The sequence below is a fragment of the Sylvia atricapilla genome, chromosome Z, assembly GCF_009819655.1.
Source record: "Sylvia atricapilla isolate bSylAtr1 chromosome Z, bSylAtr1.pri, whole genome shotgun sequence".
Classification (NCBI taxonomy): Eukaryota; Metazoa; Chordata; class Aves; order Passeriformes; family Sylviidae; genus Sylvia; species Sylvia atricapilla.
In genome coordinates, this window is record NC_089174.1 from 50,786,279 (window position 1) to 50,814,023 (window position 27,745).

At 41.9% G+C, this 27,745-nt stretch overlaps 1 protein-coding gene across 1 annotated transcript in view; it reads left to right on the forward strand.

The window, feature by feature from the left end:
- Nucleotides 1-2,811: 2,811 nt before the first annotated feature.
- The window catches only part of KIAA1958 (KIAA1958 ortholog), a 61,091-nt gene continuing 36,157 nt past the window's right edge, over nucleotides 2,812-27,745 (forward strand). Inside the window, exon 1 of the mRNA XM_066338689.1 lies at nucleotides 2,812-3,104. The gene's annotated coding sequence lies outside the window, so the exon portion shown is untranslated. The remainder of the gene's footprint in view (nucleotides 3,105-27,745) is intronic.

Sequence of the window (27,745 nt, forward strand, 5' to 3'; positions counted from 1 at the left end):
GTTCAATATTTTTATTGATGACATGAGTATTGAGTGTTTCATTAGTAAATTTGCAGACGACACTGAACTGGGAGTGTGTGTCGATCTGCTGGAAGGTAGGAGGGCTCTGCAGAGAGACCTGGAATGGTTGGATGGATGGGCAGAGTTCAGTAGGATGAAGTTTAATAAGTCCAAGTGTCGAGTCCTGCCTTTTGGCCACAGTAACCCCCTGCAGTGTTATAGGCTGAGGACAGAGTGGCTGGACAGTGCCCAGGAGGGAAGGGAGCTGGGGGTTCTGGTGACAGCAGTGTGACATGAGCCAGCAATGTGCTCACGTGGCCAAGAAGGCCAGTGGCATCCTGGCCCGGATCAGGCATGGTGTGGCCAGCAGGAGCAGGGAGGTCATTCTTCCCCTGTCCTGGGCACTGGTGAGGCCACACCTCGAGTGCTGTGTCCAGCTCTGGGCCCTCAGTTTAGGAAGGAGATTGAGACACTTGAGCGCATCCAGAGGAGGCAACGAGGCTGGGGAGGGGGCTGGGGGCACAAACCCTGTGAGGAATGACTGAGGGAGCTGGGGTTGTTTAGCCTGGAGAAAAGGAGACTCAGAGGTGACCTTATCACTCTCTACAACCTCCTGCCAGGTGGCTGTAGCCAGGTGGAGGTTGGTCTCTTTCTCCAGGCAGCAACTGACAGAACAAGAGGACACAGTCTTAAGCTGTGCCAATGGAAATACAGCTTTGATATTAGGAAAAACTTTTTTACAGAAAGTGTGATAAAGTACTGGAATGGTCTGCCTGGGGAGGTGGTGGGGTCACCACCCCTGGATGTGTTTAAAGAAAGACTGGATGTGGCACTCGGTGCCATGGTTTATTTGAGGTGTTAGGGCTGGATTGGACTCGATGATCTTAAATGTCTCTTCCAGCCTACTCATTCTGTGGTTCTGTGACACTGCATTGACCTGTGGCTGCTCCTAACAATGAAGAAATGAAGAAGGAGAAGAAAGAAGTGGGGGAGAAGGTGGGAGGAGGAAGGCTTGGGCTACTTTGTCCTGTGGCCACTGAAGAGCATGGCAGAAGTAGAAAAGAACAAAGAAATAGAACAGAAAGGAGTGATCGAGGCTGAAGACCAACAATGAAGAGCAAGCCCCTAGTGTTTCCTGACTGTTTGATTATAGGGATCCCAGAGATGAGAAGTGTTTGTTTGGAAGGCAGTCCTCCTCTTCAGGAATCTATTATTGTTTTTTGTGAAAGTGTAACTATTTGGTCTTGAAAAGAGCTCAGCAGCCCCATCTTAGATGCAAACAGGGCACTGGTTTCAACCAATACAACCCATGCAGCCTCTGACACAAGGAGGTGTGTTTGATGGCCTGTGCAGTACCACATGTGTGGGGGCATATTCCTGAAAATCAGACCATTCATTTCCCTGGAAGGATTTTGTAGGCACAGCAGAGTCCAGGAAGATTGTGATCTTTTTCCTAATGTTGCCAGTGCTTTGACTACAGGTCCCTGCCTTAAAAGCAAGATGTGTCATTTAAAAGCAGGGTGGCATGTATTTATCATGATGGATGCAGGCAGACTCTCCCTTCACTCCCTGGCATAATTACTCCTTCTGTTAGGGTTCTTAATCTTTAGGAGTCTGTTACTGAAATCTTGATTTTTTAAATTTGATTAATTTTTAATTGAATATAGATTATTCTATTGATTGGAGACCTCCGGTGGTTGCAGCACCATGACCACAACACCTTACTGAAAATAACAATAGCAGAAGGGATACCAATCTTCCCTAGGCAAGGCTAATGCTGCTACCAATTCCTCTGCTGCCTCACATGCAAATCCAGAAAGAGCATCACTTTTGGCATGAATACACTTCCAGATTGCCTCCATTATACTCTTGTGTAAGTATTGTTGCCATCATAGCTAGTAGCATGTGTTAGCCCATTCAAGTTTTGCAAATGTTGGCATAAGGAAGATGAGGAAAGAAAACCTCTGGGCCATGAAGCAGCTGTCTTAGAAGGCTGATAGCCAGGCCTATCTCCTTCTGGAGTGATGCAGGGTGAAAAAAGCCCAACTGAGGAGATGAGCAGAGTCTGGTTTGGCATGTGTCTTGCTTACTGTGGGAGAACCAACACCCAGAGAAAATGCTGCAAGCACACAAGTAAGCTCTCCTGTGATAAACTGAAAAAAATCCCACTATGAGTAATGTTGCTGATAGGGTCTCTAGTTGCAAGCAAATTAAGGAAGTTTTCACAACACGCAAATTGCAGTTTTTATTGTCTTACATACAGGCACAGCGTGTGTGCAGATATGGGCATGTGTGTGTATATAGTCCACATAAAATTAACACCTAGTTACCTATTTAAACGCCAGATACCTACTAAAAAAAAAAAAAAAAAAAAAAAAAAAAAAAAAAAAAAAAGTAACAGTAAATCACGTGTTTCTGTATCTGCACAAAACAACGGAGTACCAGCTGTTTAGACACACCCACTTTGAGAAACTGAGGTGCTGCAAGTCAACACACCTCCACCAGAATAATGAGAATTACATGGTTTTATGTCAGCTGAGAACGCGTGACATCCTAGTTTCACACGCATGCATCCGTCCTTGCTTTCACTCCTGCCCGCGGCAACACAGGGAACGCTCCCGTTGCCCGATTCCCGGCAGAGGGGTACGGCGACCTCTCTGCCCCCTCCCAGCCCGGGCGGGTGGGTGGCGGGTGTCCCTTGGGTGTCCCCGTGCTCTGCCCAGCCTCGGGTTGCGCCGCCCGGCGCGGTGCATGGGCGGCGTGCGGTGCATGGGCGGCGTGCGGTGCGGCGGGGCACACAGCCTGCGGGGCGCTGCCAGTCCGGACCGGCGTGCGAGTGTGCCATTGCACACTTCCTGCGGTGCGGGGGACGGGGCGCCGGTTTCCGGTGGCTGACAGGAGCCGGAGCCCGCCGCTGCCTCCTCCGGCGCGGAGTACCACACACCCCCGCACACACCGCGGGGAGGAGGAGGAGGAAGAGGGCGGAGGGAGCAGAGCAGCCCCCCCGCCCCAGCCCCCGAGCGATATCGCCTTCGTCCCCCCATGCAATCCGGGCGATATAGCACAGATCCCCGCCCCGCGCTCCCAGGGACAGGCACCTGCAGGTACGTGACCCGCCCGGCCGCACCGTGTGTGTGGATGCGTGTGCGGGGGGTGCGTGTGTGTGCATCCAGCGCTGCCCGCCGCGGGGGCGGGCGATACTCCCGTATCTGGCTCGCTTTTTCTTTGTGCGCGGCCAAGGGCTCTCTTGGAAGCTTCCCCGGGCACGGGCACGGGTCCCCGGCCTTGTCGCGGAGCGCTGTGCGGTGGCAAGGCTCGGTGACCGCCCCCCCCGGGCTGCACGGGGAATGCCGATGAAGGACAGGGGGAGGCAGCGGTGCTTGAGGGGTCGTAGTTTGTCACAACGTACGGAGTCGAGTGGAGCCCCTCGCCCCACGTTGCATCCTCTTGCCAAAAGAAAAGTGACCCTTACAGCCCCCGTCCCCCTCCCACTCCTGGCTCCTGGCTGAAACAGAGGTGGGCAGGCGCAGGAAGGGGGCTGTGGTTTGGGCCCCAGGGGTCTGCCGGCTGCGCCGAGGACGGGGCCGGGGGCCAAGTGCCTGGGGATGTGCTTGCGTCCCACGTGAGGTTCGAGCCCCCTGGCACCTCCCACAGGGAGCTCCGGCGGGTCCCTCTGGTCCCCAGCCCGAGCAGGCGGTGGGGTGAGCACTGGGAAAGGCAGCTCCACACTAACTTGGCTTGCCACCGAGACGAGGCAGGAGCAATAAGGCAAAGCCAGAAAACAGAAGCAAGCTTGGAAGGGATGGTTACATGCAAAGGAAAAGAGTGAAAATGATGGAGAGATATACTGAGCTTTCTGCAATTCAGTTCCAGCTGTCAGACAGAGCTGCTCTCCAGCCAGAAGAGTAACTATGACACATTAAACCTCACCTTCCATCTACAGTGTTAATGGTTATAAATATCTCCTGAACACAGCTAGCAGTGCAGTAGTACTAGATGTAGAGTACGGCTGTTTCCATTCAAGTGAGTGAAGATCTGTCATAGGAACAAAACAATACACTCAGTAAAAATGACATCCCTGTATGTGTCTGGCTTTCAATATTTGAATTGTTAATCTGTGAAGTTTGCTTTTGACTGCCTTCTTTGCCATTCCACCACTTGCCGTTCTCAGAAATACAACTTCTGCCAGCAGTGTTGCAATTCTAAAACTGTGATAGATGCTGAAGCTTGGCTGTGAATTGGCACAGTCTGTAATGTTTTTCATTTTTCTGTTGATTTGAAGAGAAATGAGACTAAGCACTAAGTGTGCTGGATAGCAGCAGTGAGAATTTGCATGAAACAAGTCATGACATCTCTTTATGGTGTTCTGGATTGCAACTTTTAAGCTAAGGAACTGGGCTTGTTTTACTTAACTTTTTTCTTTAAACAGAGTAACCCCAAAAGGTCTTTTCAGGTCAGGAATGACCAGTTCCTGTTTCTCTCATGGCTTCTTCAGTTCACCTTCATATAATTCAGAGCTCAGACCAACAGGGCTGTACTCACATGGTTGTGCAATTAACCCAATAACCTTAGCCACACTGGGGATGCACACCTGCCCCACAGCACCATGTGCATGGTTTCAGACCATTTCTTACTGACTGGCTTTACCAGAAGCCGGGAAAATTTGCCCTGGGGGTGATACCTGCCAGTTGTCGCAGGCTGACTATTCAAAAGTAATTTCGGGCTTGGCTAAACCTGGTTTTGCCCACTTCTAAAAGCCACACAAAAGTTGGAAATCGCATGGTTCATTCACTCACCTACTGTCCTGTGCTGAGTCTGATGCACAACCTGGCTGAGTCATGCACAGTGTCCATCTTCCCCTTTTCCCTGTGGCTTTGAACAAAAAGCTATCTTTCAACCTTTTGCTGAAGTTTATCAGCTCTTTGAAATCCTTCCTAGGTAAGCTAACAAACAAACCTGACAGTTTAAAAACCTTGCACCCAGAGAAGTAATAGATGAAAGAATTGGCAAAAAGATACTGTGTAGTTTAAGCATTAGCAGAAAGTGTTGAGGGGATGATAGGTGTTCTTACATGCAGTTTAAAACTTGTTGTGGGAGAGGTACACCATGGAGTTACTATTTTTGCTGTTGCCACTAATTCATCTCAAGAGTGTAGCAGTTTTCTTTGTATTCCACTAAAATAGCTACGTTTTCAGAAAGTGACTTAAAACTTGTGGACAAACCAAACCGTAATGGCTCAGGTATTTCTCTAGCCATTGTTAGCAAGCTGGGTTTTTTTGTAGCCAAATATGTATTGATATTGCTCCTGTACTGATGCGTCTACACACTGGTAATTGGTATTACACCAGGAAGGTTTCTATAATTGAACTTAGTGAAAGTTTCAAAAGCACAGTATAATTCTGTTTCATTCTCACAGTGATAATGGATTTATAGTCATGAGTTCCTAGAGCAGCAGCAGTTTGCTACCTTAGCTGTTCACACCTGGCAGTCACCAGCTGGGCTTGCCTTTAGAGGCCAGTGAACCTCACCCTGGTGCCAGTTTGATTGGGCTGTCATATGTCCACCCACTGCAGCTCCATGAACATTTGGAGTTTCAGCAATGACATCCTTTGGTATTTTCAGACTCCCAGCCTTATACCCCTCTGCCTTCCTTCCCTGTTAGTCATAGAATGCGAACAGAAGAGGTTTGAAGGTTTTAAGTGTAATCCCAACCTGGATGGGATTACACAAATTACAATTTCCGTGGTGCCACTGTTTTTCCACATCTGCGCTCTAGGAGTGATAACCCATCCATGCAAAGCTCACAGAGATGGTGTGAAACTTAACTGCTGCTTGTAAGGCACTTTCGCAGAAATGTGTGTGGCAATTGGTCCTCTTGAGGATTGTTATACATCTGGTAATTCAAGTGTAACTAGCTGAACATATTGCTCTGCTTCCAAAGGTTACTGCCGCACACCTTTTTTTGCAAAGTAAAACAGGGTGAGATGAAGGTTAGTGACTTAAAAGAGGAGCAAATTTTTGTTCGCTTTTCTAGTCCCTTTCTGTGAAAAATATTTAAAAATGAGTGTTAGTTTGTATCAAATGTTTCCGTGATAGATTTGCATAATAAATTAAAAGAACTCAAAAGAGAGATACCTTAGTAGTATGAATAATAAAGAGGACCAGTGGAGCCCAGCTGCTTCATCTTAATTTTCTTGACCTTGGTTCTGATTTGTTGATTTATGAACTTTATTTACTCGTCAGGTTGGTGAATTCTCTTGCAAGACAGAAATTACAGGGTGTCAGTCCTCTCTTGTTTCTGTGGGAAATTCCTGAATGACACTCCTGGCTGGTCACTGACCGTCTAGGTGTTTCTTGAAGTAAATAAAAGGTCTTGGTTGGATGACTGTCCCAACTTAAGCATTCAAAATGGAAACAAAATAATAAGTGTGTTCAGCATGGTGAGAATGTGTTGTAATTTAGCTGCAGTCATACATACACGGTTAGGATGTAAGCAGATAACTTTCAGTATTGTATTTTCTTCTGAGAATCATATGATGAAAAGTACCCATCTCATGTCCTGGGCTTAGTTTAATCTTCATAGATCCTCTGCTTTGCTTGACTGTGCGCTAAGAAATTACTCTGCATGATCTAGGGGCTATTCTCAGTTACAGGTATTTTCCACATTTTCTGCACAGTAAGTATTTGTCCTTGTGTTGCTGAAGAGTTCTTTCACACTTCGTTCCCTTTTCTTATTTTTTGTTTAGTAACAGGCAGGATCTGACACTTTTGTTCACTTGACTGATGTTAGCTTAGAGACATCACATGAGTTGGACCCGGGATTTTAGTCTTATGGAAAGCTGCAGGAAAAAAAGTTTTCCTCTAAGTGCAGAATCACAGTTATATTCATGGTATTCACTGAGTGAGTACTGTGACCTTCTGCGAGTTTTTATTAATATTGTTCAAGGCAGTTATTTTCTAAAAGCAGTCATCATACCTTAAATATTTTACAAATAGTTTCCAAGATAACTGGAACAGATAAGGAGAGTGTTGTAAATATCTATCACATGATTGGCTTTTCGCAAATATTGAAATGAATACTATATGTGTTATATTAGAAAGTTATGTTGTATTAATATAGTGTATTATAAATGTATATTATAATGTTGGCTTCTTGCAAATATTAAGGCAAATGCTGTATGTATAAAGATATAGTTTTTATTTCTGCTATTAGCAAAACCTATACATGGTAGTGGGATAGCTGATATATAGTCATGCTACATAGTCATGCTTGTAACTGGACAGCCTGTTTGGTTGGAATAATATCCAGCGAATATATGATGGGGACCCTGCTGCTGACGTGCCAGCTATCAACACCGACCATCTGTGGAAGGTGTGGACCAAGGCCCAAGCTGGAGGTGATAATGAAGACACAGCCAAGAAATGTGCATACTCTAAAAAGGCAGACCCAAGGAAGGGCTATGCTAAACAGTTCCTGGAATGTGGAAACCGGTTTGTGGAAAAGTTTGAGTGCAACATGACTGATGAAATAGAAAGGGTATTTAAAGAAGGCCTCTGAAATAGCAGGTTGTGGACTTGGCTGAATGCCAAGTCACCCGATCAGCCATGCTTCTTTTTTTTTTATCATCTCCTAATTGTCTTATTTTTTTATTAAACCTATTTCTTAAAATTTGCCTAGAAAGTGATCCTTATTTTTCACAGGAGGAAAGAGATTCCTGTCTCATTTTCTCTCCAGGTTTGTTTATTTCATCAATTTATTTCTTCCTTTTTTGTATGATCTGCCCTATTGTTTTCCTCTGTGATCTTCAGTAAGGATCACAGTGTCTTTGATCAGTGTGGATATTCAAGCATAAAGAAAAAAAATCTCTTAATGGTTTTTGAAAACAGGAACTTAACCATATAGCAGCGATCAAACATCCAAGTGTACACAAGACTTTACTTCTCATCTAGTCCAGTGGAAGCTTTCTTGCTTCACAGGTGCTATAGTTTGAAAGCTTGATTGTTCAGTCCCTTAACCTAAGAACAGCTGCATCTCCAAGAAAGAAACAGGCGAGAAAGGTCTCCAAGATACAATTATTTTCTACAGCAATTTTTTTCAAAATATGCTTAAAGTCCAGAGCAACTGGTTTTAGTAAATTCAAATTTCACTGTCTGTCCTCATGGGGTCAAGGCCGGAGAAAAGCAAAACCACTGATGGTCTAATAGGTTAGAGGTTCTAAGTGAAATAAAGTGAAATTAAGTGAAGCAACTGGAGCCACAAGATGAGACACGCCATGACACGTATGGATGCTCTGTCTGAGGAGTTGGAAAAGCCTTATTGCTGCCATCAGCCAGATTACAGATAAAGCGATGCTAAGGTGACTACGGTTCTGTTCTTCTCTCGGGCAAGACCCGCAGTCTTTATAATCTCTTTGTTACTCGTGATACTCCTCATTTACATATAAATTGGCTGCCCTATTAAGGCATGGAGAGGGGAGTTGCCCAAAGCAGCCAAGGTAGAAAAGGACTTCGAGCTGCACTGTGGGACTTCAGGATACCACAGAGCCCCTTTGGCTGATCCAGCGCCTGTAATCTCTCTCACTCTCTTTCTATCTCTTTTCTTTTTCTTTCTCTTCCTCTCTCCCCCATCCTCTTTCTTCCTCTTTCTCATATCATATTGTGAAGTTTACGGATACAGTAATTTCCTAACGGTATCCCTTCCTGCGAGTAACCATTTGTCAGTTTTCGTTCAAATAAAATTGTTACTTATTAAAGAACCACCAGTGTTGTTTTAGTGCAAAACACTAAACCTCTAGCTAAAGGTATTTTAGAATCTGAAAAAGATCTGAAAAATATTTCGAATCTGATGGGTACTTTCCTACCCCTCTTGTGTTGGGAAGTCCTAAGGGATACCCAATAAGGGGGCAAGGAGAGCAGGGAAATAACCTCTTAGCTGTAGGCCAAGATAGGTTTGACCAGTGCCAAGACAACAGCTGCCTGGGAAAGGCCAGAGCTTGGCTGCTACCCTGTTTGAAGTTGTTATCTTCCCCTTCTCTGTCTCCAGTTGAAAAACATAGTTTCTAGTATACCTCTGCTGAACCCAGACATTTATTTTGCAGGTGTAAATTTCCACATAGTCAAGGACTGTGGTTTACAAACTGTAAACTACACTTAACAGATTCTTCAGTAGTGACTCAAAATAGCTGCTGTTATATTTTATAAATATGTAAAGGTGTGTCATATATAAATATTAATAGTATGCAAATATAAAATTATGCCTATTTATAAATACGTATACATATATATACACATATATAATTTTATTTTTAAATTCTGTTCTATATTCTGTATTATTAAATATAATATAGTCTATTAGCATGGTATATACACTTTATCATTATGCATCATTATCACCATTATTATTATTGTTGTTATTATTATTATTACTATTAATAATAGTTCTGTTCTGTAGTCAGAGGAGACAGAAAAGAGAGCTCTTTTACAAAAGGTGCCTGTCTTGAAGGGTGAGGGAGCTGTGGCTCTGCTGGAATCTGTCCTATCCAGTATTTTCCTGAATGATACAGTGTAAGAAATAACACACTTTTCTCTGTATTGCACTTGTGCAGAGCATGAGGCCAGAAAGAGACACTAATATATGGGAGCACAGAATCAGATTTCAAAATAATCTCAACAGGTTGGTGATCTGGGCTGGAGATGACAGGATGTGAGGTGTGAAATGCAGGATATAGCTCTGTGCTAGAAAACGAAAATGGTGACATTACAAGCTGGGTAGCAACTTTTTTTTTTTTTTTTTTTTTTTTTGTTTTTTTGTTTTTTTGTTTTTTTGTAAACAAATAATGCTGTGCAAAGGAAAGGAAGTAACTTTGCTGTATAGCCAGTGCAGATGGGACAGGGAACAATTTTCAGTAGGAGGGAAGGTGAGGGCTAGGCATCAAAACATACTCATTAGCCAGTGTGATATGGGAATAGGTGTGCAGAGGGATGCCAGTGGCATGAAGAGGAAAACACTGTGGTGACATGAAAACACTTCTCAGCTGGCATATCTTCAGCTTTGTCCCTGTCGCAGTGGTGATCTCTGATATGCTGGTGCAGAAAAGCATTGGAACAGTGAGAAACCTCCTCTGTTTTGTTGAACCACATACTGGAATAGTATTTACACTTTGTCTGGGCCACAGCAGGTGCTTCCATGCAGTCATATATAGCAAGTTTCTAGAATGAGAGAGCTAATCTTTCCCTAAAATTAGGAAAAGATTAGCTCTTGATATCCACTTGGTGTTGCAGTGTAACTTTTCTGTTTGTCTTCTCTCCTTAAACCTGAAGCCATAGACTGTAATTTCTATACTCCTGGTATCTTTGCAGTCTAAGTATGGAGGGGAGAGGGTGTATTTATGTTACAAATGTTCTCCCAAAGCTGTAGAGAAAACCTTCATCGCCCTATGATAGTTTGCAAAATCTGCTGCAACACACCATAAGGAGCCAGCATATTTTAGCTGGTAACACTCCAAATGTCATAGCATGGAATTTGCAAAATATTGCAGGATGGAAAAAAAATTAATGAACTATTCTCAAAATGTAGAAGCTGGCACTTTTTTTGGTCTTTTTTGATCTGTGAGGTTTTGAGTGTTGCTGTTGCACCAGCTTTGTACAGACAATGCCCAACTACTCTTGCAGTGGAATGTTTTCTGGTTTCCATCATGTGGATTGTCCCCTATGGCAGTCTGCAGTCATACCAGGTCATGCCACTTTACACTCTAAAGTTAAATATTTGCTCAGATTTTGTTGTAACTGAAAGCTTTTTATAGTCTTTCTTTTTTCATGTTTAATGAGGAAAGTCAGCATTTCCTGTTCAAAATTTAGGTTTCATACTGTCTTTTTTTAGCTCTGTTAGGGGGAAGCATGATGTCTAGTTTGTTTGGGTTTTTTTTTTTAACTTTCTGATCTGTAACTATGAAAACAAGGGTGTGCTTTTAAAAACTGAGCTCTTACAGTGCCAGTGTTAATTTTTTTAAACCCAGGAGGCAAACATTCATTGTGTAACCAGTAAATTGCAATTGAAACTGTTCCATAAAGTGGTTGGCATAGTCTCTGCCAGATATGCGTATCCTAGCAATTTTACCAGACTTGATGAGTGCTGATAACTTCATTTCAAACCACTCAAGCTTAGCATTTGCACCTCTGATTTCCAAAAGTACTATTACTATAACTATTGTGGAAATAAGCAAGTTAAAAAGAAGTGTTGTGTTTTGTGTTTATAATGATTTATTATTAACTATCCACTGTCAGGTGGATATTTTCAAAATCTTCTATATTTCAAGTCACATTTCAGTGTAGATTCTCTTTGCAAGATTAAAATTAGTGCCTCCAAGCCAAGACATACAAAAAAAACCTCATCCAAATAACAACCTCTTTCAATGAAATCCCATTTTCTGCATACAGCATTGCTCCATAGCAGTGTACAGCTAAGAACCCCATAAATGACAAATTTTCTCTGAACTCAATATTATGAATTAAATAAGCAATGTAGTTTTCCACCCATTTTGTGTGACCTGGTGTTTGGCATCTGCCTGAAAATCAGGCACGATGCCAAGTGTTTGCTGAACAGGCAGTGATCTTTGATTGAAATATTGGTGACAGAGGTTTTTTGGCTGGGTAGAGCTGGGTCAGATATTCTGTTTTCACAAAGTTGTTTTGATTTGAAGAGCAGAAGTTACTTATTGTTATTTATATGAACATATAAAAACATATTTATATGTTTTTATATGTTCATATATATATGAACATATTTATATATATATATTATATATATTATTTATATACATATATATAAATATATATATTATTTATATATATTCATATATATATATATATATATATATATATATATATATATATATATAAACATATTTATATGTTATTTATATTTATATTATTGTTACTTATATGAACAATCTCATAAAGATGGCCAAAATTTACTTTGGTCTAGCCAGGAGTCAAAGAAAAATAGCAGCTCAGATCCATATATCAAAGATATGCATGATTAACCATTGCGTTTTGTGTTCATGTGTGTTAACATTCAGAGCTTTCCTGTTGGATAGTTAACTCTGTAAAGCTAAGCCACCTCTTTCCAGTCAGGCATCTCCAAAACTGTGTCATCTCTGCTGACCTCCTAGATATTGATTAAACAGTTAGGCTGTGGTTGATTAGATTAGTTTACACACCATTTAACTGGCACAGGAATATTTATATGGGATAATACTGTAAAGGTGGGGGAAGTAAAAACCTGGAACCACTTCAGCAGGCTTTATGAAACAAAGAGCTTTGAATCCATTGTGTATGTGTGTATTTTAAAGTCTCAGGACTGGCCCTATGGGATCAATGATTTTTTTCCCTGTGGAGGAGAATTTGCCCCTTCGGTGGAAGGCATTTGTTTCCCTTACTGCAGCAGTTCCCCTTGTGGCTCTGCCCTGATGTCAGTGCCCTGTCCGCAGCTGGGAGATCCACTTAGGGCACAAGGAATATACCTTTCAGCAAGGTGAGAGCAAAGCATATTGCTCTGTGTTTTACTTCGTTACTGTTGATGCACTACCACTGTCCCAGTACAATGAAAAAGCAGAAAGTCTGAGTGAGCACACGGAGACATCGGCTGTTCAGTCTCTTTCCTTGTCTACCTCCACCTGTGAATTTCACTACTTGCCTACATTGTGCTATGTTGGAAGATAAGTTTGCTTGTTCCCTCCAGCATAGCTGGGTAAACTTGTAATAATGGATTATGTTTGTCCCTTTGATCAGATGTCCTTTATTCCACAACTAATGGGCACTGGGCAGTGGTCTTCATTAATGTGTTCCAAAGGAGTTGCCAGTCTTTTTTTTTTCTCGCTTGAGCTGGGGTTTTTTTGTGTGTTGGGTTTTTTGTTTGTTTGTTTACTTTCTGGAGACTGTAGCTCTTCAGAAAAAAAGATCAGGATGACCAGTGTACCCATCATTCTTCAGATGGGACTTCTCAGTAAGATGGAGAAGCATCTGCATGTGGCTCTTGTGACTCCTGGGAGGAAGAAGGAACTAGGGTCTTTGTTGAGGAAATGAAACTCTGCCCTGGCCCCTACAGATATCACTATCAAGGTTTGGGGACTGGCTTGGCAAGTCAGTAGGAAGGCTTTCAGGATGCATAAGGTTGCCTTGTTGGTACCACACAAATCTTTTCATATAATTAGGGCAGCCTTTGGTAGCCTTAATAAGGAGTGGGGGATAATATGCGGGAACATCCTGACTGTGCAGAGGGACCAGGGCTTTTGTGTGCAGGAGCCTAACATTTCTCTGGGGTTTTTGTGGGTTGTCAGGTTTATACACTGCAGTTTGTAGGTGCAGCGAGTTTCCTGTGGTTTTGCACATTTTGTCCAGGGCTGGTATCCCAGGAAAAGTGTTTCTGGTACTTGGTTGAGCAGAGGTCTGCAGTTCTGGCTAGTATAAAAAGCTTCCTCACAGCCAACCAGCAACTCGGAGGGTTGGACCCAGGCACTTGTCATGATTTCACCCCAACCAGCAGCCAGCCTTCACACAGCCACTCCTTCACTCCCTGTAGTGGTTTCACGTTTGCCTGTTTCTGTTTGCCAAATTTAGTGTAGTGGTCTGAGTGATTACTCTTTTTCTCTCTGTGAGAAAGGATCAGAAGAAAAGCAAAGCAGTCTCAAACATAAAGGTATAAAATGGATTTATTAACAAACACTAAAAGAAGATAATGAAAATCAAAATGAAACTTTCAAAATACTTTTCCTCCCCACAAACTGTTCACTTTCCCATTAAAAACATAAAGAGATAAAACAATGATTTTCAGTCAGTTTCATCACTTAAAATAGTCTTCTATCAGTTCTTTGGGAGAGGAGTCTCTCTTAGAACTTCCATAAAGAAATTGCCACAAGAAAACAGTTCTCTGGTGGCTCTCATGTCACAAATCTGCAGCCACCCTGAAAAACTCTGCCAACTGTGAAGCTCTCCCATTTAGCAGCTTTCCTGTTAGCTGGCACTCATGGGCCATATCAGCTTATCTAGGGTACTGTTTAAGGATGCCTCTAATAGTATAAAACGAAAGTTCTCTTCCTCTATCTCCCAAATCATCTTCATCTCAAGGAACAGAGGTCTCTTTTTCCCTTGGAGCAAAGGGCTTCATATCACTTTCTCTTTATCTTCCTCTGTTCAAAATTCTCCATTCCATCTCAGTTACATCAGTCCACTGCTATAACTGTATCTCTGCATCACCCTAAAAAAAACCATTCTATATGTTGCAGGCAAATTTTAATTTGCCATTCTTCAGGCCGGGGGCAGCTTACCTCTTCCAAGGCAGGGAGCAAAAAAGGGAAGTTTCCCAAGATTTCTCCAGCATTTAACCCTGTGTGTTCACAGAGACGGATCACTTCTCCAATGGCTATATTAGCTGCCAATTTCAAAGCCAGTCATTAATCCGTGCTAAACCAGCACACTCCTCCACCAGCCAGACTGGGAAGAGAATCAGAAGTGTAGAAGCTGGAAAATTCATAGGTTGAGATAAAGGCAGTTTAATAGGAAAAATGAAAGTTATACACACAAGGAAAGCAGAACAAGGAATTATTTCACTGCTTCCCACAGGCAGGCAGGTGTTCAGCCATCTCTGGGAGAGCAGGGCCCCATCATGCGTAATGCCTGCTTGGGAAGACAAATGCCATCACTCCAAATGTTCTTCCCTCTCTCCCTCTTTCCCCCAGCTTTGATTACAGAGCAGGATGTCACATGGTCTGGAATATCCCTTTGGTCAGTTGGGGTCACTTGTCCCAGCTGTGTCTCCTTCCAACCTCTCAGGCACCTCCAACTTCCTCACCAGCATAAAAGTACAAAAAGCAGAAAAGGCCTTGGCTCTGTGTAAGTCCTGCTCAGCAATGCATTTTGACAGTGGGCAGGGTCAGTACAACAGACACATACACCAGTTTTTAAGGAAGAAGTGTGATTTGCTATATTTCAACACAGCAGAGAACTACAAAAGGATAATCTAACCCATGCACTTAATCATTGCAATAGAAGATTGTCTATCGTGATTAAAAGATACATCACTGGTTACCAGATCCACACATCAGCTGGGGAGCCCTGGTCACACTGAAGGACTGGAGAGTCACTCCTGGTAACTGGGAAATCCTGCATGGTGTGTCCACTCATAAGCGAGGTTTCCATCTTTGCTGTGAGAGGGGCTGGCTTTTATATTGTGGAATAAACCAAGTTACTTACCTTCTAGTGCAGAAACATCTGGTTTCATCTTTCTCTTGGGTTCTACGCAAAGTGTGGCCAGGGCTGAAGGAGAAACCAAGGGAGCTGGCGTTGACAATATACTTCCAAGTCAGCCAGATGTCTGATTTCATGGCTGTGGCCGGCCTCTAAACAAAGAAAGATAAATTCTTTCTTATCACAGTACATATTCTGCTGATGAGGGGATAGAAATATAATAATGCTAATGATCATGCATATTTTGCTAATGAGTGGATACAAATATCATATAACATTTGGTTGCAAGGTTCTTCTAGAGGTCAGCTTTTGCTCAGAGCCTGCTGTTCAAGACTCAGTACTTCACAATAACAAAACTATCTCTATATTATCAACCCTGTTCAGCACAGATCCAGAAGACAGCCCCTACCCACCCACTGTGAAGAAAATTACCTGCCCCAAAACCAGCACAGGCCCCTGACTTAGGCCAGAGCCCTCTGTGAGGAAGATCCTGCTCACGTATCAGGAAGGGCCGCTGTTCCCATTGCATAAAGCTTTTGTGAGAATTAATGCCTGCTCCCCAAAGCACGAGATGTATTGTTGAAGTTTTATTGAAAGTCAAGTAAATTAAGTTATATAGGTAATTTTCATCTCCTTGATTCACCTTTCGTCTCTACATCATGACCACTTTGAAAGACTCTCACAGCCATCAGCGGTCTGGCAGTTTTCCCTTGTTCAAGTGTGGTCCTTTCTGGTTTCACTTCTGTTAAATGCTGTGCTACTTTTAATTACACTTTGCTTGTGCAAGATACCTTCTCAAAAAAATAGAAGTGTATCACTTTCGCTGAATGTATAACTATACTATAAGGAATTGAGAGTTCAGGAGGATGTCAAAGTAAAATTTCTGCTAATGTGACACACTATTTGAGAAACAAAGTTTTGGTTTTGTTGTGTGGGATGTTTTTTTTTTTTTCCTGGTTTCTGTCAGGGGAGTGACAAAAGAAAGAGACATTACCATTTTTCACATGGTTTGACCCATTAGATTATTTGGTAGAAAGTACTTGAGTAGGCAACAAATTGAATTGCTTTTACATTTCCAAGATGCTCAAGATAGAAAATAGAAAAGACAGCACTAGGTATACATGCCACATATATAATATTATTACTGCCTAGGAAATTTAATTCAGTCTCCAATGATGGGTTTGGACAGATGTTTTGCATTCAGCTAGAGATAAGGTAATGCATGCAGTGCAGTCTTAAGTAAGTAGGAACAGAAACCTATATTCTGTATTAGTTGTGTATTATTTATTATATCTGATAGAAGTGTAGAGCAGACACCTGATACACCATCTGCCTAATATTCAGAAGAGTAGGGAGGTGCTGTCTGGACTTTCTGTATAGGAGTTGCTTGATAAAAGCTTTTATTTTGTAAGCTACTTCTTTACTCGTGGGGTTTTGGTTGGTTTTGTGGGTTTTTGGTGAGGTTTTTTTGTGTGGTTGTTTTTTGGGGGTTTTGGTTTTTTTGTTTTGTTTTTGATAATTAGCTTTCTTGGCTAAGGCTATAGTTCTGGCATTAAAAACCAAAATTTGCATTTAGAAGTTGACTGCATTGTGCAATGGTCCCAGTATTTTATATCGAGACAGTGGGAAGCAGCAGTTATGATCAGTTGCTGTAAGAAACCAATATTTCTGTGCTCTGAGGGCAGGAAACTGCAGGCAGTTTTCACGGACTGACAGAACTGTAGAACATGTAGGTTGGAAAGGACCTTCAAGGATAGTTGAGTCCAACTCCTAGCCCTGTGCCAGATACCCCGAGAGTCACACCATGTGCCTGAGCATTGTCCAAAGACCTTTTGAACTCTGTGAGGTTTGGTGCTGTGACCACTTCCCTGAAGAGCCTCTTCCAGTGCCCAACCACTCCTCAGGGTGAAGAATTTTTTCTAATATCCAACCTAAACCTCCCCTCACTCAGATTCATGTTTTTTCTTTGAGTCCTGTCACTGGTCACTACAGAGAAGAAATCAGTACTTGCCCCTTTGCTTCCTCTCATGAGGAAGTTGTAACCGCAGAGAGGACTCCCCTCAGTCTCCTCTTCTTCAGGCTGAAGAAGACCAACTTACCTCAGCCATTCTTCATATGGCTTTCCCTCCAAACCCTTCACCATCCTCATAGCTCTTCTTTGGATGCTCTATATTACCTTTGTGTTTTATTTGTATTGCAGCACTCGAAACTGTCCCCAGCACTCGAGGTGAGGCCACCCCAGTGCAGAGCAGAGCAGGACAATCTCCTCCCTTGCCCAGCTGTGATACTGTGCCTGATGCACCCCAGGACAAAGGTGGCCCTCCTGGCTGCCAGGGCACTGCTGACTCAAGTTTTGGGGTAGTTCATTATCAGAATACACTGTGAAGGGGAAAAAACCCTCAAGTTTTGAAAATCTACTTTGCTTGAGAACTCTGAAGTATAGGTGTAAGTAATATCCTCAGAAAAAGAATGAGAGAAGGATGAAAATAACTCAAAAAATACAAAGAAGTTTCCAGCCCCCCAAGTTGGAGATAATCTGATGGAAGGAACTATCCAGTGCACCAGACAAACAGGTAATTAAATGCCACAATGGTATTTAGGTGGAAGGATGAGGTGGAACTTTAAAATCGTATTTTCCTCAAAAGCCATGTGGCTCAGGACTGGTGCTTCCTGAAGGAGCTTACTGTATTTTGGTATAAATCTCTCAAGAGAAAACCAAATTTTGATTCAGATTCTCTGGACAAGAGACTACAGTTCCCTCTGGAATGGTGCAGTTTGGAATAGTCTTTTTTGATTCTGTTCACTGTCCATCCAGCTACCTCTGTGGTGGAAATGAGACACAAAAATTCCTTCCCCACAGACAGGGTTAAAGCAATAGTATTTTCCTAGTAAGAGGAAAGAACAATGTTCAGCAATGTCTTTTTGAGGCTGGTGTTTTAGTGATACCTGTAGGAGAAAGATGCTACAGCTAAACAGCAAAAATTAAAAATGGGCAATACAAGGGCTACCTAGTGCTGCCTGATGCTTGTCAGGAAATGCAGCTTAATGTGTGTAGAGCATGTGAATCTTATGCACTCTACTGCACTTGCAGCATGCAAGCCACCAGGTTTGTCCATGCAGAGCAATATGCCTGCATTTTGCTGGCAGAAAGTTATTTTGCTCTTTCTTATGAGATGCATTTGCTTGTTATGCTAGAGGGGTACAAAATAACTGGGTGGATAGTTGCAGCCAGACAGTATTTGTTCTGACCAAATCCTGTTTTATTCTGTTTTGTTTTGTGTTCATAAAGTTTGATGATGTGCATAGTGGGGATTGAGTGGGCTGTGAGTGGGAAGTCTGAGACTGCTGGAGAGAAGAGTTTTTCAGGAACTGTTGCTGTAAATAAAACCCTTGGCCTGTCTGGTTGCCAGCTTATGTTTCACAGTTAACAAAGAATGTTTTCTAGAAACTGCCATTAAGGGCAATCTTGATTTTTCTGTCACAAGGCTGGTTTGAGAAGGTTTAAAAGGATTGTGATTTTAATTTTGCAGGCATCTATGCATCCCAAGCTCACTAAGATAGCTCCCAACTCTCCTTCTGTGCTGCATAGCAAGGAGAACACATGCTGCTCCAGCTCTCGCACCTGAGCAAAATCCCTTCTGCTTTCAAGATTGTGCAAACTATCACACTAGTGAGTTACATCTAGTTTGCTGCCTTTAGTAGCAAAGGAATTTAGTGTGCCCTTAATGGGAAGGTACAAGGAAGATCAAGTGAATGCCCTCACTGTGCATCACTCAGGATCTAGCATATGACTGTCAACTGGGAATGCCACTTGGCAGCAGCATGTGCATGCATGCAGAAGGTGCAGGGGCTAAAGGAAGCTGATGAAATTGAACCATGCTGAAACTTTCATATTACCTTCTGTCAGTCCTTCTGGATTGATCTAGATGGCTCGCATATTTCTGCATGCTTATCTGCCAAATTGTAAAACTACTACAAAAGTTGACTACAAATCATAGCAGTTAGATGCTATGAGAAAGAATTAAGAAAGTTACAGGCACATGTGACCTTTGCTTAAACTGGCAGTGAGTATTTGATTTAAACATCTGGGTTAAGAGTGTAATTTCTTAATAGAGATTTTTAAAGTTAACCTTTAACTTTTTGTGGAAGCAGAGGCAGGTGAAAGTGCTGCTCTGTTTCACTGAGAAGCTAACTACAGTGGTTTAGACATTACCACTTGTTTCCTGAGTGGACATTAATTTAACTATATATCTGTGTTTTGCAGATTTTGGTAGCCTTTTGCTTACATTCGTTTCTTAAATCAGTGTTTTCCTAGTGTGAACTGCTGGTGCCATAGACTTTGTACCTTACTGGCTTCACAAGTACTCCATAGGTAAAGGAAGTGAACAGGTTGTTGGTAAAGCATGAAGCTAATAAGTACAGTCCCATCACTGGATGCTGCCCAGTGGTGTCTGTGGTTCAGATTTGCACCATGTTTTAGTGATAAGCATTTGCAGCCACCCAGGTAAGATAGCATTTCCAGTTCTCTCACCTGTTGCCACTGGCTTGACTGATCTCCATGCACTGGAGAGCAATGCCAGAGTGAGTTTCTTCTGCTTGTCTTGTATCTTCACATGATTGGCTCAAGTATTACTTCTAGTTACTGGCACAGAACCAATCCTACCTGCCAAATGGTGTATTTGTCCCAGAGGCTGCTCTCCTTCCCCTTGCCCTTCACTGTCCATCTTGCCTAGTCTGTAGGACTGGACTCTGGATGAGACCAAGCAGAAGCTTTACATAAAAAAAAAAAAAAGGTAGACCTAGTTAGCAAATACAGTGCACAGCTGTGCTGTAGAGAGAGAAATCTCTTGACTGCTTTTTCCCCATCTATCATCTTCCAAAACTGTGCAGCCAAGAGATTTTAATTTCTTCCCTTTTTATCTTTGGCAGATTTATCCTTGTAGTGCACAGCTATTCTGAGCACAGCCCTTTTAAAATGCTGTGAGAGGCTTTATTTTTGTTTGCATCTCCTTTAGAAGTATTCCTAAGTCCATTTGTTCCCATCTGGTAGACAGCAAGTAGGCTGAATTTTTCATGTCCCTCAGTGATTTCGCTTGCTTTAGCAACCACAAGAATAAGACTTTTCTGTAGTGTGCTGTGGTGCAGCCTGAAAGGAAACCTGGTTTTAACAAAGGTAGACACACTTCTGTCTCCGAGGGCCAAATTGAAGGACCTACTTCATGTTTTTAACTGGTCTAAAAGCAGTTTCATAAAAGACATTTAAAGGGGGAACAGAGCTGTTCAGTTTTGTCTCATGCTGCTGCTGGGTCTTATGAAACTGTGGAGCTTGCCCTTTGCAAATGCAATTTGGGTTGGTCAGACTTCTCAAATGTCCTGTGTTTTGTAAAACCTTTGAGTGTTTTTTTTCTGTGCCATTTTTTCCATGGACATGGGCACTTACATTGCTACGAAGAGGAACAGTTACAGAAGTGCCAGCATTCATGCCTCCTCAGAAGCCAATATTTCAGTACTTGCACTTCTGCTGTAATTAAATGGTTACATTTTAAAAGGCAATTGTAGGAAGATAATCTTGTCCATAGTGTAGATGACACAAGGAGCAGGCATGTATGTCCATCCTACAGGATTTAAGTGTGTTCACTTGTGTGTGGCAGAATTTCTTGTTCTGCTGCTGCTGCAGGAAACTGTGGATCAGAAATTGTGTCCAACCTTCTGTCTAGCCAGGACAGGGACGTGTTGAGCCTCCCAGGACAGTAAATGAAATGTGTCCTTCCATTTGGCACCCCAGCAAAGTCCCCGCTTTGGGGGCTGCTTTGGTAAGAGTTGGTTCATGGTATTCTTTGGCTTTGTACATATCATGAGACTGTGGCTGGAGATGCCAGCTTGCACTGACTCTTCAATGTAGTCTCACAAATGCTGTTGAAACCTTAGACTGCACTGACAGCGTGAGAGGGATTTGGAAGCTGAACATAGCAGGGACATTTTTCAGTGGTAATACTCAAGCAGCACTTTCATCTTCCTCTTTGGCGCCAATATGCACCTTTTACTTGCAATTGAGCAGGTGGAAGTGCAAGTGTCAATGTATGACAGGAACTGCCATTCAGATCTGGGGGATTCTGTTTTCTCCTGCCTTGTATGTGTCACAGTGACTGCTGAGATGCCTGCAGATAAAGGTAAAATACTGTCAGTGCAAAACAAAGTGAAATTCAGCTCAAGACTCAGATGTGGTGTCAGGAAAGAGGTAATTGTCCCTCTGGCTTCTTTCTGAGGTTGCTCCAGCACTAACAATTCCCAGAAGGGGTAGAGGATGTCTTACTTTGGCAAATTCAGAAGTACTGCTATCTAGGGAGATGTCACAACATCATCACTGCTGAGTTTGGTGGTAGTAATTTTCATTGTTGCTCAGCCCCCACCTGTATCTCAGTGGTAACATATTGCAACTGGAAGGAAACAGCCTTGTTTTCAGACACCTCAAGAGTGGTCAATGCAAAAATTCAGAGTACAGATTTTTCTGTTTTGGACTCAATGTACTAGTAAATAATCAGGAACTTTGACTGAAATAGCTCTTTCTGAGAGGAGATGAAACTGTCTAAGTGCATTGCCAGTGAAATCTGATTGGAAAAATGTCAGCAGAAATTAAAGAAAACTGGTCAGGGCAGTTCAGTACACTTACATCCTGTATAAATGTCAGCATGTTCTTTTTCACCCTTTCTCCTTTTTATTTTGGATTCTAATTTCTAAATTAGACCTTGTGTCAGTCCTCACTGTAATTCCAAAATAGCTCTTCTAGGTTCTATTTCTTCAGACAAGACATGTGCAGATGTCTGCTGTGTGTAAGAGATCTCACTGGTTTTAAGTGCAAATGTACACCATGACACAGTTGATGAATGAGTATCAAATCTGTGTATGTCCTTGCAGAATTTGTTTTAAAGATTAGATTAATAATTAGTATGTTAGAAGGCTCTGTGTTACCCACAGTGTGATCCTTAGTTATTCTTGGCGAGGAGAGAAGAAGAGAGAAGATCACAGATGAAAAAAAATGTATATTTTTGATTTTTTTTTAGAATTATCTTTCTGGAGACTAAGAAGTTTTTCAGGATGCATTTCTTGAACATTAAAGGTTTACTTTGGAGGTGTATACCTTACAATAAATTCCTATCCTGCTTGTAATTAGTTTTATTTAACTGTTTAGTATGCATTTTGTCTGCGGCCATTTCTCATTCTAGTGAAATGAACCAATATGAACAGAAATCAGTAATTTTGGAAGGAATTTCTTCATCTATTTTTGTCCAGTAAGTCCAGTACTAACAGAGCATAACAAGAACAGACTTTAATGAATCACAGAATTGTAGAATGGTTTGGGTTGGAAGGGACTTAAAGATCTAGATCCAACCCTCTCTGCCATGGATAGGCATGCCACTCATAAGATCAGATTCCTCAGAGCCCCATCCTACCTGGACTTGAACACTTCCAGGAATGGTGCATCCACAGGTTAATGAAGAGGTGTGATGCAACTATGTAACAATACATCCAACCATATATGAACGTTTTTTCTTACACACTTGCATCCACTTTACTGGTCTTGTGGTTTATTCAGCCTTGTTTTCCCTTACTTTACCAAACATTCAGTGTGCATGTAGCACGTTGTTTTGAACTTCAGTTGTCCAAAGGCTACAGTTCAGGTTTTGAATCTCTCAGAGGAAATAAGTGAGAGTTTGTAATACTTAAGAGTCCTCCATTATAGGTAGAGCTCTTCTTCCAAAGTCTTTTGCATGCCAGTTGAATATTCTGGAGTCTCTCTTTTTTTTAATCATGCACCTTTCCTGTATCTTACATGCTATGCCATGTATCTACATGCCAAGTCCTGCACTGATGTTAATAAGAACTGTGCTTACTTGCATTTAGTTCTTTTGGCCAAAGCTCTAATAGTTACCTAGTTGGACCTTTGTCAGGTTTTCAGATCCTCAGGGTCACATTTTATAGGTGTTTAGTTTACCTAGACCTCTGAAGATCCCATTCAGTGCTTTTGATTATATAAATGCTTTTAAGAACTGAGGCCTGAGTAGACTGAGCCCGCCAATATCAAAGGGCTGTACATGTACAGCTTTTGAAGCGTGCATGGTTCCAGCCCCACTGAACTCAGACCAGCAAGTTTTCATGTGGCATGCAGAGTGGTCTGGGTGGGCTAAGTGTCTAAGATCTCTGGATATCCCATTCCCCATCTTCTCCATCAAGAGAATAGTAGGTCAGGCTTCTTGTCCTGTGGGATTGCCAGCAACCCCTCACCTGTTTGTGAGTAAGCATCATGAGACATTGATCTCTGCATACTTTCAGGGAACTCATCTCAGTAATCTTAAAATATAATCTCTTTTAAACCTTGGCTTAATTTTAATTTCAATTGATCAATGATATTATGTTAGAGGCAGACAGCTAGATATGTTTCTAGAGCTAAAAGGAAACTTGGTACATAGTTGAGTGAAGCATTTCTAATTTTTTTGTCATCTGGCTGTTAGCTACAGGATGTTACTCTGTATTTTTGTCTGGCTTACATTTGAATGCAAATCCTTGCTAGGTCATTTCTAGGGCAGCTTTTATATCACTGTTTTTTCTACATCATGTCAAAGTCAGGTCTGGGAACTTTTATTAAGGACTCAGTTGTATATAATCTGTTAAACACTGTTGGATACAAGCCTGTTCACAGAATAATCTACTATCTTTAAGTTTCTAGTATTTTTTTTTCCAGAATTGTTGGGCAAAAACAACTCTTTCCTTTGAGACTGGATTTTTTAAAAAAAGATTTTAAAAAGCAGCTGCAGGACAGGACCTCAGAGTGAAGCCAATAGTTCAGTGATAACAATAATTGTTGATACTTCAAAAAGCACACTGTAAAGAGTGTTCAGAAGAGTTTTTCTTGCTGAGAATTAAGTCCTAGGAGAATCATTTAGCATCCCAAACCACCTCTGTGTTAAAAAAAGGAAAAACCTAAACTCTTAAATTCTAGTAAAGGACATGAAGTTTCATCCTTATACAGAAAGGCTGAGTTTCTGTAATTTTTCTGATTTCTGTAGGAAATAACCTCATTTTTTCATCAGTGGTTAATAGTGTCATTTCACTCACACTTTTTTGCCAAGTAATGCATGTTTTCAGTATTGCTGTAGTAGCACTATTCCAATAGTGCTGTAGTAGCACTATTCCAATTTTTGGTTTAGAAATATTCTGAAATGAAAGAAATCCTACAAATAAAAATTACAAATCAAATCTGGCACGGTAAAGCCTTTCATACACAGGAGCTGCTTGTGTTTTCGTGTGAGGAGCAGCATAGAGCAGTTAAATTGTTTGGGCTGGAAGTGAAGGCATTGGTTTCCCTCTGTGAAGATGGGGGAGTTTGGTCTTCATAATTTTTGTGCAATTCAGTGTTAATATTCCTGTTTTCTTTTCAGTAAATCATGTGCTGACTTTCTCTGAATATAATTTCTAGGAAAACAAAGAGACAGGGAAAATATCTTGCTTTAAGGCTGTGTGTGTTTGATTCTTCTCACTGTAATTCTAAAGTTAGAGAGGGTACATAGAGTTTGTTGTAAACTCAGGAAATTATATATTTTAAACATTTTCCAAACATGGAAAGCAATTTCACCATTAAAGAATGACTGTGAACTGCAAGCTGAGACAAATCCTACTGTCTTTGATATAATGCAGTTTTAGTCTCAGGTCATCATGAAAAATGGTGTAAAGGCAGATGCAATTTTGGAACAAATTCTGATAAACAACACAAAATAACCAATCAGTGATAGATAAGCTACCTAGTAACTGCAGTAGAATACAGGCTTTTTTCCCCCAAGTGCTCAGGACCTTAAAATATTATTGTTGATATACTTTTCAGAAATGCTTTCCCATAAGATAAGTTCTTTCTTTAAAAATGTCTTTGGTGAATACATAAATAATAAAGTATGAGAGATGGCCAAGATTGACTTGAGGCTACAGTAAAACTTCCTGCTATGTTTTACTAATCCTGATGCACAGGCATCTTCTCAAGTACTCCTCTTTGTTGCAGCAGTGGTTGCATGGTGTAGCAACATACATTGTTGTCACCATCACATTTATGGTGATGTTGCCTTTGACGCTCATATTGACAAAGCTCATGGAAGCATTGTGAATATCAGGTTTTCACCCTGGTGAAAACTGCTGCAGCAGAGCTATTTAACTATTAAGGCATTGACTGGATGCAGAATTCCCTGCCACTATCATTTTTGTCTCTTCCCAGAGCAGGTTTTACCCCAGAGGCTCTGCATTGAGTACTGCTGCACCTGAGAGTCCCTGCTTATTGCAAAATCCACTTCTGGCAAATGCAAAATCAGGGCTGTCTTTTTTTCCTCTGGAAAGTCTTACTTCTATTGTCACCTCAGCACCCTGCTCCACTTGGTCTGAGTGATCATGCCAGCTCTGTACAAAACACAGGTTGGAGTCATTAAAAGTGAAGGCAAGATTTTCTAGCACTTGTAAGAGATGCTGAATTGAGAAGAATGGAGGAAGAGGTCTTATTTTTTGATTTTTATGTTTTGGGAGACAAAATGTGAACTCAAAGCAAGAGAATCTGGATTACTAAAGGGATTAAGTACTGGTGACTGAGGTAAAAAATGTTATCAAACACAATGATGAAAAAATTATCAGTGTAAAGACATATTTTCATGAGTATGCGTTTTTCAAAACACAGAAATAAAAATTACAGAATCGCAGAATCTGTTAGTTTGAAAAAGATCTGTGATACCATCAAGTACAATACTTGTGGCACTAACTGCTACATCCAATCTTCAATACTTCTAGGGATGGTGACTCCATCACCTTCCAGGGCATCCCAATGTTTAGTCCCCCTTTCTGTGAAGAAACTCTTAATGTCCAACATGAATCCCTTGAGGCTACGTCCTCTCATTTTTTTCATAGTTGTCTGGCTACATTCTCCTTTCAGAGTTGCAGAGTTGTAGTGATAGGTCTCCTCTGAGCCTCCTTTTCTCCAAATTAAACACCCTCAACTCCCTCAGCCACTTCTCATCAGACCTGGGCTCCAGACCCTTCCCCAGCTCCTTTCCCCTTCTCAGGACACACTCCAGCACCTTAGCATCTTTCTTGTACTGGGGGGCCCAAAACTGAACACAGCACTCAAAGCACAGGGTCACCAGTGCCCAGTACAGGGGGACAGCTGCTGTCCTGGTCCTGCTGGCTACACTGTTGCTGGTACAGGCCAGGATGCCACTGGCCTTCTTGGCCACCTGGGCATATTCTTCCTCATGTTCAGCTGCTGTTGACCAGCATCCTTGGATCCTTTTCCACTGGGCAGCTTTCTAGCTACTCTGCCCCCAGCCTGTAGCACTGCATGGGGTTTTTTTTTGCCAAAGTGCAGGAATTGCACTTTGGTGCACTTGGTCTAGTTGAAGCTCGTACAATTGGCCTCAGCCCATCTATCTAGCTGGTTCAAAATTCATCCATCAAGAGAAGTGGCTGCAGTGACATTATTACTTGGACATGTCCAACCTCACAGAAAAGACATTTTGGACCTGGTTCGGTGGCTACTGCACTCAGTGAAGTCTTGACCTCAGTGGATATTAAGCTCTTCATGCAAATTTGTTGGTGGATATCTTGGCTGCACCACAACAGCTGTTTGTTTCTGTGCAACAGTGGTCCTACCTGTACTCAAGGAATGAGGAACAGTGCAACAATAAAAATGTTAGAGGTGGAAACATGCATTTTGCTTTTGCTTTTGAAAGATTCTTTTTGAAAAGGATGGGTTTTGTTTGAAGATATGGAAAAGTTCAGTGTCAGACCCATTATAACCTTAGTGGAAGGTAGAGCCAAATTCACACAAATCACAGTTACACAGTTTTCCAAGTGCATGGAAATCCAGGATGGATTTTGCACTTTTCATTCTTGCTACATCACCTCCATTGCTGCTAGTGGAGAAAGACATGAGTACAATTGAATATGCTTGCTCTTGCCACACTTTTCTCTGCTCACTAATCCAGGGGTATGTAATGGTCATTGGACAGTTCATCTAACAGTGTATAAGTTTGCAGAACTGCTAGTTCTAAAACTTGCTTTCATTTGTCAGTCTGAAGGAACACAGGTTTTTTAAGCTAGGCCACAGAGTCCATGTTGTTTCTCAGGTCTTTGTTGCAGATCACAGTGAGAAGCATCTTTGTTAGCAAAATCAGGTATGTTTCATTGAGGCTTTGAGAGAAAGTTTCAGGTGTGCACTTGCTAAACACTGAATTGAACAGGCAGGATTTGGTGCTTTCAAAATCCTAAAATCTTTTCTAGGTTCCACTGTGCGCTGCTGAGTTATAAGTAATGTGGAGTGTTGATATTTTACAGGGCTACATTAGTGCTGCAGAGCCTCTGTGAAGAGCATGGCAGAACATGTCCATCATGACATGCATAAGGAGGACACAGGGTAAAAAAGATGAAGCATAGCACTGCCAAGTGCTGTGACTTCTCTGGAGCTGGAGGTACTCAG